Raw genomic sequence first — 10,993 nt, forward strand, 5'->3', positions numbered from 1 at the left:
GAGATAATTTTCATTATTATTCAATGAATACGAAAGCGTTTTTTATTCAGTTTTATTTTCAATTTGGATACGACAGCAGTTCTAGCTAAACAAACATTTTCATCTTAAATAAGTTTTGAAACGTATGCATAACAAATTTAAATTGCCTACCCCTAATGGCTAATGTGAAACCTGCTTCCGTTGTACTAAAATTTCCTTTACAATCTGTACCTATGTTAGAAAAACATATTATCATCGCGATGTAACAGTGTACAGCGCCATCTATTAATAGCATTCCGAACCCGGGCGTAGTGTGACAATAAATCTTAACGTAGGCGTTCAATTTCTGTCGTTCACGTAACAGCCCAAATTGTTCCAAATACAGGCAATATCTGTTCCGCGGAGCTGACGAGAAATTATAGAGAATAAATAAGTGGAACATTTGCAGGGTTGCCAAAAATAGAACATCAGAACTTTTCAATGTCTGTGGAAACTGAATTGAAAATGTCAAAAAATAAAAATTAAAAATGTGATATTCCAATCATAATTTCCACCTCAAGATGCTGTACAATACAGCATGTTAGAAAGACTTCTCACGATTCAGAGGCTCTGGGTATGATTTCCAAGTGGAAAGTGTAGGTACACATAGTATTAAACTGTTAATGAATGACAAGCACAATCATTGTGATCAGTACTTTGCCAACATGCATAAGATGATTTTCTTAAAAGAAAATACGATTGGATTAATCCTTATCTGCCTATGCTTCATAAGGTCTTACACCAGCACAGGATTGTAACCTCTGTTGTAACAGAAAATTTATTCAGTTGATATGTTATTGAGACTGTAGGTAGACTCTATCTATAGAGACAGGACCTACTCGCCCAAAAGGCCGTTAAAAACTGTCGGTCCCCGAATCGAAATCTCAGGAACGCGGGTTCTACGAATCTGAGAATTTAGTACCTATTGCTCATTATCACAACCAATCACGACAGTTTTAATTTGTTTCGAAATACACTAATTATTTCAAATTCGTCGAAGAGCCAACCCTAATCCCAGATCGTTGTGACATTACTTTGTTTATGTGAAATAGAAAGGGTTGTCGTAGCAGTAATACCAGAGTAAATACAAATGAGTAGGTCATCTTCATAGAAACGCACCGAGCGCGGTTTGTATGTGAGCGCGCGCCAATACGTATGCGGCGCGCACGCACACACTGACAAAATTCGGGGCAACTCACCGCTAATCAACGCTAAATTTTATCAGCGTGTGCGTGCGCGCCGCATACGTGTTGGCGCGCTCACATACAAACCGCGCTCGGGCGTTTCTATGAAGATGACCTACTCATTTGTATTTACTCTGGTAATACTGTGCGCAGTTAAGAGCTAAATGGAACTAAAGATGCATCAATACTGTTTCGTAGCTTTGTAAATAAGTTAGACTACTTCGCTAGACTAAATAATTTCAAATGTATTTGAAGGTGCCTTTCAATGTTTAAATGGAAAGGATTTTATTTCCTACCTTGTTATGAATCAGTCTGTTAGAAAGCCTGATCTGTATAAAAATAGAATTATTAATAATTTAATAATAAGTTTTCAAATATTATTAAGGTGCTATAATTTAAAAATAATGCACAATAATACTGAAAAAAGTCGCAAGAAATTCATACTTGTGACTTTTATCTACATAATTAATATTTTATTTCTCAATGGTTTCTCAATTAACATTTATTACTGCTGCTCTAAAATCAACTGTGTTTAGTAAAACGACAGAAACAAATCATAGCTGAAGTTTTTCAAGATTTTTTTTATCCTCAACCACAGAGGAACTATCTATCTTACCTGTAACTGCCGGAACCCAACATTACTATTGACATTGTTGTTATGGCGACATACTTAGGTAAGAATATGGTAGATGGTGTCCGTAAGATGGTGGTAGCTAGTCAATCTGACTTAGAACAAGCCCTAGTACCAACCAAACCGAACATAAAAACTACTCCCACTGGGAATGGAACCCGGGACCTCTACGTCTGAAGCAGGCGATCCTACCACTAGACCACAGAGGCGGTAGTTATAATAGGGATGATGACTGGGTAATGAAATCGAAATTCTATTTAGTCCGTCCGTCAGACAGATAATAAAAAAAATTTGGATACATATTTTTTAATTTTTTTCATAATCGAATAATTACAGTATTATATTGAGTTGAAATGTCGCGTGATTACGTCAGAGTTTTGAGTATAAAATCTACTCAAGCGTGACGTAATGCGCCATATGTAGCACTGTTATTATTTAATAATGAAAGAAAACAAAAAATATGTGTCTAATATTTTCTAAGGCTGGTTTTAGTGTCACGCGGACCGTCCAGTGCGGACCCGCTCCGCACAGCCAATCGGTATGAACTTCTAGGGAGCGTTTTAGAGTAATGCGGTCCGGAGGAACCGCTCCGCTCCCTAGCAGTTCATACGGATCGGCTGTGCGGAACGATCCACACTGACAGTCCGCGTGACACTAAAACCAGCCTAATTATCTGTCTGACGGACAAATTATTGAAATTTTGTCATCTAGCCTATTTACTTGATTTCAGTTTACAATACACCAGAAGAACTATTTAAAGAACAACGAGATCGTAACTTCACACGCTTGTAACCACGTCAACTATAACTCAAGTCACAAATACACCCAGGAGACAGCCCAAGTAAATCTGATTACCTTTTTACTAGCACTAAAACATCCTAAAATAAATCCTAAACTAACGGTCTTTTGGCAACGACGCAGTATATCTACATAAATTATGCTGAAGTTATTTTTGCGTGTCAAAAAGAAGGATAAGTGGCATCGTCAGTTAAAGATGCCCGCTATTGTCTGACTTGAAATAGCAATCGCCTTATAATTGATAGCCATTATGAATGCGATAGCGACAAGTTGATGGCAACCGGTGTGTACACACCGGTGTATTTTATTGTCACATAGTAGAAGCAATGTGTACATAATTTTTTTTTACCTTTTTTTTGATGTCACATTAAGGGTAAGTTAACCATTTTCCACCGTGAATTCACATAAATTATGAGTTTTATTTCAGTCTAATTAATAGTTTTTCTTTCTTTACACTCACTATCTACTTAGGGGAGAGTTCGGTATATTGTACCGCCGGGTAAATTGTACCACCCTCATATTTCGTAAAGTATTTATTGAATGTCTGTAATTGCAACACTCAGCGATACACAACTAAAATCAATTAATATCGGCCATGTGGTTTTTGCCGTGACAACAAACACGTGTATTTTATTTTGAAAAGTATTTTTTCACTGTTTTCAAGTAACTTTTGACAATACATGTTTAGTTTGTAATTTTGTTAAATTTAATCACAGGGTGTTTCTAATATATAAGATAGAAGCGTAAATTAGTGTGGATTACAATTATTTGAAATATTTTTCGGTATTTATAAGCTATATTTTTTTACCGATTTTTTAAAAGCACTATCACCTAGTCGGCTAAATTGTACCACATCAATTTGTATGGAACTTTACCAAAGGATTTTGNGTACATTATTTTTCCTAAACACAGCATACGTTGGTGAAGCGTTTGATATGAAGTTGCTTTCTGTCAGCTTTAACGTAATGGCACAGTTGCGCTCCGTTAACGTTACAGCTTCACCTCTCAACTAGCTGTCAAAACGACACCGCGATATGGATTTACCAAATGGATGATTTTGGCTCGTTGGCCAGTCGCGTTGTAGCTGAAAACGAATTGAAAAGTTAGAGATAAGGATAAGAACCAACCTGACATAATGCTGCAGTTGATTCAGCAATGTTTCCGTGGTGGTGGCAGGAGGCGGCGGCGCAGCGGCGCGCTGGCGGGCGTGCAACGACGCGCGCGCGTGCTCAAAGCATAGCCTGCGACAAACATAGCAAATAATCTTATTATTATTATAATTATTATAATTCTTATTATTATTATAATCTACACTAATATTATAAAGAGGAAAACTTTGTTTGTTTGATTGTTTGGTTGTAATGAATAGGCTCAAAAACTACTGAACCGTTTTTAAGGCCTTTAATTTGTAAGCATCCTTTCATTAAACACTAGCTTTCCGCCCGCGGCTTCGCTCGCGTGGACCCATGAACCCTCTGCTTTCCAAAATAAAATTTAACCTATGTTACTCGTGGATAATGTAGCTTTCGAATGGTGAAAGAATTTTTAAAGGCCCATTCAAACCTGAGCGATATTCGCTGCCGCTGTGGGTAGAGGTACAGTCGCGGAATGAAAAGGTTCGTCACCTTAGTGTCGGTTTTCGCTTGCACTAGGTACTGTAAGAATCAAACCTGCCAACATAACCATGAACCAAGAAACAGTGCTGCTAACATTGAAATAAATATTATGACGTTTGCTAACGAATAAGGTTTTGCTTGTTTATTTTTCTATTCCATCAGTGCAATAATGTTACAAAATGTAGTTTTTTTTATTTAATAGAAATAATAATGGCAGGTTGAACCAACTAGAAGGTTTTAGTTTATCAATCATAATAATCTTCTTGACAAGATAAATCGTCAAACAACTTTCATCTGAATAATTTTGAACTTCACTGACGAACAGTTAAAGATCATTTTCTCTAACTCGAGATTATTCTGTAACATAGTTTCAAAAGGTAATATGTGCTCGCGATTCGTTGAAGGAATCAATTTGAAAACTGACGAACCTTTTCATTCCGTGACTGTACATACCGCGAGGGTTTCGCTCAGGTATTTAGTATGTACAGCGGCTAGAGCGACCTGAGCGGTATTCGCTACCGCCTGCGGGCCGGACTACCCCTCCAGACTCAGAAACTGTTGTTGTTCAAAACTCACCTCCTGGGCCAATTATGCTACTTTATTGAAACTCACCCCAAATCCCTCTCCCTATGGTCCTTATTGTCCGGCGCGGGTTGAGAACACCGCTTCCCGTTCCCGAAAGTATGAACGCATTGCTTGTAAGGCGCTGTAGGGTCCTTCAGGATATGTCTACCGCAGTTATGCCGGCCCGACATGACTGGTAGCAGACACTCGTAGTCTTTGTAGGCACTAGTCGAGTAATTTACTAGAGTGGCGAGTTATTGAGTCCTTAAGTGTCTAAAAGGGGACCCACTACCTAAACTACGCGATCCCTGGGCCAGTGTGTCCCCTTCCCTGGGACAGACTACCCCACCTGGGGTAAATTTACCCTCCTGGGGTAAATTACCCCTCTTGGACCAGACTACCTTTCCTGGGGTAAATTTACCCTCCTGGGGTAAATTACCCCTTATGCACCAGACTACCTTTCCTGGGGGAGACTACCCCTCCTGGGGGAGACTACCCCTCCAGGGGGAGACTACCCCTCCTGGGGTAAATTACCCCTCTTGCACCAGACTACCTTTCCTGGGGGAGACTGCCCCTCCTGGGGTAAATTACCCCTCTTGCACTAGACTACCTTTCCTGGGGGAGACTACCCCTCCTGGGGGAGACTACCCCTCCTGGGGTAAATTACCCCTCTTGGACCAGACTGAACCTCTTGGGTAAAACTACTCTTCCTGGGCCAGACTACCCCTCCTGGGGTAGAAGATTACTCCTTCTGGGCGGGCCATACTACCCCTGCTGGGCCAATTATGCTGCTTTTTTGAAACTCACCCTAAATCCCTCTCCCTATGGTCCTTATTGTCCGGCGCGGGTTGAGAACACCGCTCCCCGTTCCCGAAGGTGTGAACGCACTGCTTGTAAGGCGCTGTAGGGTCCTTCAGGATATGTCTACCGCAGTAATGCCGGCTCGACATGACTGGTAGCAGACACTCGTAGTCTTTGTAGGCACTAGTCGAGGAATTTACTAGAGCGGCGAGTTATTGAGTCCTTAAGTGTCTAAAAGGGGATCCCCTACCTAAAATACGCGATCCCTGAGCCAGTGTCCCCTCCCTGGGACAGACTACCCCACCTGAGGTAAATTTACCCTCCTGGGGTAAATTACCCCTCTTTGACCAGGCTACCCCTCTTGGGAAAAACTACTCCTCCTGGGCCAGACTACCCCTCCTGGGGTAGAAGATTACTCTTCCTGGGCGGGCCATACTACCCCTCTTGGGCCAGATAGTCCCTCCAGGCTCAGAAACTAGATACACCCTATTAAGCTGCTTTTCAAAACTCACCCTAAATCCCTCTCCCTATGGTCCTTATTATCGGGCGCTGGTTGAGAACACCGCTCTCCGTTCCCGAAGGTGTGAACGCACTGCTTGTAAGGCGCTGTAGGGTCCTTCAGGATATGTCTACCGCAGTAATGCCGGCCCGACATGACTGGTAGCAGACACTCGTAGTCTTTGTACGCGCATTGGCGAGAGCGGGAGACTATTTCTTTTTGGAGCTGTGGGTAGAGAAAAAACAAACATCATCAGATCATTATTCTACGAATAGTGAAGCAGCAATAAATAAATATCCTTGGACATTTTACACTGCGCTTCTAGTCCCAAACTAAGCAAAGCTTGTACTATTCTATGGGTACTAGATAACGGATATAAACATACTTAAATACTTTTTTTTGTAAATACATACATATTATACATAGAAAACACCCAGTCCAATACAAACAAATATGTTCATGCACACAAATGTTTGTACTGTGCGGGAATCGAACCCGCAACCTCCGGAATAGTATGTAGTCTGTTTCGAACCACTACACGAAACGGCCGACTAACCGAATAACGGTGAAGATGTCAAAAAAAAGGTCGGCACCAGATCCCAAGAACGCCGCAGGATTTTTTTTTTAAGATTATTAATTTACTAGCTTTCCGCCCGCGGCTTCGCCCGCGTGGAATTTTGTCTGTCACAGAAAAACTTTATCGCGCGCGTCCCTGTTTCAAAAACCGGGATAAAAACTATCCTATGTTCTTTCCCGGGACTCAAACTATCTCTATGCCAAATTTCATCAAAATCGGTTGCGAGGTTTAAGCGGGAAAGCGTAACAGACAGACAGACAGACAGACAGACAGACAGAGTTACTTTCGCATTTATAATATTATATAGTTGGGATTAGTAAGTAATTCGTTATTACACAAATTACTAATAGTCTGGTTAGCCCCTCGTACTAAGCTAAATATGCTTGTGTCACGAGTGAGCTCACCACAATAGTCGAGCGGCGGCGGGGACCGAACCCGCGTTCCCCGGATCACGAGTCGGCCAGTCCGACCCCTTCACCGTTCGGCTATCGTGGATTTTTCTACGACTATTGTGGTGAACCCACTCTCCTCACAGAAGAAGTCTCCTGACGTTTGCATGTTAAATACGTAGATTTTTTTTATTTAAGTTTTAGAAGTGCTTCTTCTCGCCACTGAGGACTGGCCCATTTATTGTCCCGAAGCAGTGGTAGGGTTAATACTGGGACGTGTGCTTTTTAAAAGCCTAGTTGCTAAAATAAAATGAGTATTAAGAATAAGTAGATAGATTAATATAGAAAATAGGTACTAAACAGCTCTCACCTATACTTTTCTAGATATTTCTAAAAAGTGTCTCAATAAAATCACTTTCGAGTTATTATTTAAATATTTGTAACGACATAATTACACCTATAATAAAATCTGCAAACTAATTTTATTACCTGCTTAAAAAATACCACGCGAGTACCTTCATTTCTATTCAATAATAACTATCGTTATCTCTTTCACACTTTCGCTTTACAAGAAAGAGACACGCAAAAGAGTTTTTAATCTTTTCATTATTTAATACCACGTTTATTTACCTTTGAATGGTATTGTTAAGGCATTTAATTGAAATAGGTTTATGGTTTAACAAAAAGTTTTAGGATGCTCGTGTTATTTTTTAAGAGTAGGCGCACACCGTTGATTTTTCGTCGGCCGATAGTTTAGTCGGGCAGTTGATCAGTATGGGCATGTATGGGAGTGCGCACACTACGCCGATTCGATTTGGCCGATTCTTCATACAATTTAAAATCGGGCACAACTATCGGCCAACTAAAAATCCACGGTGTGCGCCTACTCTAAATGTAAGTACGTTAAACCTTTTTTGATTTATGAGCTGTTTTATTATTTAAACAAAAGAATAATGATAAATTTTAAGTAGTTATGACTAGGCGCAGACCACCGATTTTTAGTTGGCCGATAGTTGGGCCCGATTCTAATTTGTATGAAGAATCGGCCGATACCAAATCGGTGTAATGTGCCCGACCCAACTATCGGCCAACTAAAAGTCGGTGGTCTGCGCCTAACCGACTTCAAAAAAAGCAGGCGCATATTTCAATAGGCTAGATGACAAAATTTCAATTATTTGTCCGTCAGACAGATAATTAGAAAATATTAGACTCATATTTTTTATTTTCTTCCATAATTTAATAATAACAGTGCTATAGCCTGACCAGGAACATAAAAACCCTGGCATAGAGGCGCATCAATTGCATTTGATAGTGCAACACTGAGTACAGTCGTACCTGTGTTAAATTAATAGGCTAACTTTATGTATCAGGATTCAGGATTACGGGCTAATTTAATATTTTCATAAATTAACGAAAACATATTATTATAGGTAACCTGGTTTAAATAAATTAAATGAAACCATCAATCGAGCTAGTAGGATTTATTTTATTATTCATCAATAATCAAATTCAGAACTTGAATATTCAACTGCAATGTCTGCTCATGAACGCTTCAAACTCGGTACTTCTTTCCCAATTCCATAAAATTCAACACTTAGAAAGTGACAAAAAACTTTAAAATAGGTAGTTGAAACAAACCACATCAAATTTTCATAGTGGACTGTACTAAACGATAAACATGTCAGTCAATTTGACAACCTTTGTTGGAAACATTATTCAATGAAAATATTGTCCGAACAATTGGTATTTCTCTTCGACAAATACTTTAACACATTGTGAACCACTTTTCTTTCACGACTATAAAAAGATTTTAGCAATTTCATTCACAAAATCAATTGCGCACATTTAAAATAAAGTTTGTTTACACTTTGACAGCAATAGACTGACATGCAAGGTGACATGTCAATGAAGTTTTTAGTTATTGTTGCCATTAAAAGAAATTAGTACCATTAGATTTCCGCAACATGGCGAGGGTTTTTATGTTCCTGGTCAGGCTATACTTCGAGTTGAAATGGCGCGTTACGTCACGCTTGAGTAGATATCTACTCAAGTGACGTCACGCGACATTTCAACTGTAATTATTCGATTATGAAAAAAATAATATGTCTCCAAAAATTTTTCACATCTGTCTGACGGACTAAATAGAATTTCGATTTCATTACCCAGTCATCATCCCTATTGTTTTGGCTCATGAGGATTTTTGCGTTACTCACCTGAGCCCTAAGCCTCTCCTCCTCCTGCTTCTTCGAAGCCTCCGGGTCCGGGGGCTTTATTGACTTCACGTGCGTAATCCGGAGCCCGGGGGCTGCCCGGCCTGGCCGGCTTAGCATCCTCACCCGGGCCAAGTGCTTTCGCGGCGGTTGAGACATTGATGCTTGGTTAACTGGAATTGAGAGATTTTTCGTTAAGTAAATTAGTTTAAAAGTATGTAGTATGAAACTGTTTTTTTAGTGATTTATTTATTTCAATCAAATAAAGTCATAAAAGTCAACTATTTTCTGCAATATAGCGCATTAAAAACACTTCGTGGCGGTTGAGACATTGATGGTTGGTTAAATGGAATTGAGAGATGTTTCGTTATGTAAATTATAAAAGTACTATGAAAGTTATATTTGTAGGGGTACCTATATTTATTTATTTAATCAAAAAAGTAATAAAAGTAATTTATTTTCTGGAAAAAGGATTTTAAAAACACTTTTCGTCATTATCTTTAATGCCATCAAATGTACACAAGGTGTCAAACTTAATGCCTTGAGGCATTTTCTACCAGAGTGGTTCTTACAACTAGACCCCTAAAACTAGTCATCTAAAAACATTTTTTCTTTTTTAAAATTGATTTGGAATTATTTGCAATTTCATTTAATAAGAGAGATAAATAAATAAATAAGTAGGTAGGTACTTACTTATTTATAAGAAGAGTTTTTACTAAATAAATAAGGTAAATCTAAATATTATCTAAAATGTTATTTTTAATAATATAAAATTTTAGATAATGTATGCATAACTACAACTAACAATATGGTTAACTCACGTTCAGATATTCTAATATTATGTGCATTTAAATAAGAATAATTTTCACTTTTGAAGCGAAACATATTTTACTCAAAAACTTTGAAAACTTGGCTGAAATATGCAAAAAAACTACAGTGAAAAAGTAACTTTAGACTGCAAAAAAAGAAAACTTGCATGAATTTACATAGCGCAATTACAATGAAAATTATTTTCCTATTTTTTTTATCGCGGAAAAACCACGTAGCCGCGCAAATCAATCCACCACCTCACCTCACAGTCAAACATATTTCTTATTTTTCTATTACCATTTTTTACGATTCCAAACACTTTACTAATCACATCAACAAGTTTTTAAAAATCATTAACTAATTATGCCATTATTCAAACACTTTTATGTGATAAATTAACAATTTTCGATGAAAGAAATAGAACAGTGTATTGTAAACAGTGGTGGGTCGGCCATTTGCACGGTGTCACAGAGTTTTTAAGGTCCGTAATTTTAAAGTCTCAATAATGATGTTTAAAGTGCATGAATCATTGCAAAAATATGTACAAAAGAAAGAGCATTAACAATAGTTCATTATTAAACATAGTGGTAAAGTGAAACGTACCTGTGTTTGTTGCAGATCGTCATTCTGTCACCGGAGAGCTCACTACGTTCACCATCAAATTTTACAATGGCGTCCGTCTGAAAATACCTACTATCATTACGCGTAGTGACGACTTTTTTTCTTTGCTTTCAAGCCTTTGTGATTTGTTCAAAAAACTTATATTTTTTTATTTTATTAATTAGTGAACAGTTTTAGTGGATTCTATTCAAAATGTTACGATTTTAATTTGTAAATTTCTCAAATGTTAACGTGGTCCGTATCCGGTCGCCGCTGTCATAGCGCTGTCCCTTTCC

The sequence above is a fragment of the Ostrinia furnacalis genome, unplaced genomic scaffold, assembly GCF_004193835.3.
Source record: "Ostrinia furnacalis isolate ACB-3 unplaced genomic scaffold, ASM419383v2 OfSCF0419, whole genome shotgun sequence".
NCBI classification, from domain to species: domain Eukaryota; kingdom Metazoa; phylum Arthropoda; class Insecta; order Lepidoptera; family Crambidae; genus Ostrinia; species Ostrinia furnacalis.